General features: G+C 34.7%; 1 pseudogene; it reads right to left on the reverse strand.

Moving 5' to 3' along the window:
* Nucleotides 1–402: 402 nt before the first annotated feature.
* LOC125830375 (phenolic glucoside malonyltransferase 1-like) lies at nucleotides 403–1,011 on the reverse strand (annotated as a pseudogene).
* Nucleotides 1,012–2,307: the final 1,296 nt, after the last annotated feature.

The raw sequence follows: 2,307 nt of genomic DNA on the forward strand, positions 1-2,307 counted from the left end.
ATGTTACACATTCGTTTAATTTATATTTATTGATACATTTCATTATATACTTGTTTGGCAACTTTTTACCATACATTGAACTTTGTTACACTTCTATTTAATTTCTATTTATCTATACATCGATTTTATAGTTGTTTCACAATATTTTCTGGCAAAATGTTGGTACTTCAACTAACATGCATCCACGTCTAGTAGTATCCCCGTTGTCTTCAAATTCTGGATTGGGTTCGCCTCTGACTTTAATGTTGGCTCCTACAACAAGCTAAAACCATGAATGAATATAGCAACAAATGCATTCATTTGAGCTTTGGACAAAGACTAGCCAACCTCTAAATCTCCATCCAAATCCTTGGACTTACTAAGGGACATTGATCCACCATTGTCAATAGAAACAGACTCTATCTATTCAGGCTTTCCCCAACCAAAATCAGTAGTATATAAATCAAACTTCGGAGATCCAGTAACTGAAAACAACCGTTTTATATCTACCGTGTTAAATTCTTTAAACCAGTTATCACAGGCGTAGTGATGGTTACTGAAACCAATGGATATGCCAAAATTAGGAAAAAGTGTCACTTTAATGGCTAATTGGACCCCTGGTGCATCCTTAGGTTCCGCTAATTGAGGAATAAAGGGATAAAAATCCTTAGCATTTCAGGGATGGTTACCTATGAGATAATTGAAATCCATATCAGTCGTCTTAGAAAAGTAACAGATGCGTAATCTCCTGTCAGGTAGCACAACTCAGGATAACCACTTGAGATTATAAGTGGACAAACAAGGTTTCCAGCTAATATTGTATAGTGTTTGAGAGCGAGGGAGAGTGAATGTTTAAGAGTAGGAATAATGGCTTGGACGAAATCGGATTTGGAAATAGGGAGGCTGTAGAATAATATTCGTCTGTTACATCCAAAACCTAACCAGGTATGCAAAATAGGTAAGACGGAGTGTCAGCTCAGCTGCACCGCAGGGAGGTGGTGCAACTTGGAATTGCTCAATCATTGAAGCCATTGTCGTTTGGTTTATAGATTAATTTGCCTAATAAATCAATATATAGAACAAATAACACCTACCACAGACATAGTCATTTGTTATTATATTGAAATTTTGTGAGTTAATTTTCCAAATTTGTCACACATACACAAACACTTGATCCGTCACACTCTAATCTTAGGTCAAAGGAGGCCTTGAGATGTGATAATACAAACTAGAAAAATAATGAAATGATTTGTTGAAAGTAAAATTTATCGTACTATATCATCCATTGCCTTCCTTCCATACAATCCAACAATTCCATAAAATTAAGATTTCATGGATTTGATTGCAAGTATAAATGTGTAATCAAAGTTGTAGTCTTAGACAGAGCCAAAAAAAATGCACAATAGAAAATGTAGATTCTAATTACACACTAATTAATTCTATCTTCTAATTACTTCCCATGTTAACATGAAACTAGTCACTTGGTCAATTAGAGAGGTGGATTTCAACCAGGAATACCAAATGGAGGCCCTTCCCTTCTCAATTGTCACACCATTACAACGGATGACTTCTTTTAATTTACGATGATTGTGGAATAACTCGGTATTGAATGGACATTCTTTACCGCATTTTTGCCTTTGTGTACACCTTTTTAGTGCAGACAACACCTGTATTTAAACGAAAAACATAAGAAATAGAGAATATAATTATGCTTATGAGACAACATGAGATGTTTTTTGAAAGGATTTCCAGGTAAAGAAAGAAATTACCTGGAGAACTTTGCTATTTATACATGGAAGAATGGACATGATCCTGGGACAGTAGAGCATAACTTTATAATGATGGATTCAACACTCCGTATGGGTGCAATGACTATCTCGATATCATTACTTGGAGGAATTACAATTTCTCTTGGATTTTCATAAATAAGGATGTTGTTGTTGGTCTGCATTTGTTAATGGCATATAGCTTAAACCAAATTTAACAAGTGATGAATAAATCAAAGACACAAAAAGAATGGAAAGTACCTTGCGGCAAAATATCACTAATATCAAACCTTTAGAATAGTTGATCAATGATGAATATTTGTGTACCAACTCCTCTCCACTGAAGGATTCATAGACGGGAAGGGCATTTTATCACCATTATAATCAAATTCCAATAAATTTGGAGCTTGAATCGTGACTTTTTCCAGACTCTTCAACCCAACTAAAGTGAGTTTCTTGAGTTTTTCACTCTGAATCTCTATATTTTTCAGCTTAAAGCAGAATTTTAGATCCGGTGAGCTTGAGTGTTTGTAAAGTATTGTAACCATCCAAAATAGCAATT

The sequence above is a fragment of the Solanum verrucosum genome, unplaced genomic scaffold (genome assembly GCF_900185275.1).
Source record: "Solanum verrucosum unplaced genomic scaffold, falcon-dt-bn FXZP01000228.1, whole genome shotgun sequence".
In the NCBI taxonomy this organism is placed as follows: domain Eukaryota; kingdom Viridiplantae; phylum Streptophyta; class Magnoliopsida; order Solanales; family Solanaceae; genus Solanum; species Solanum verrucosum.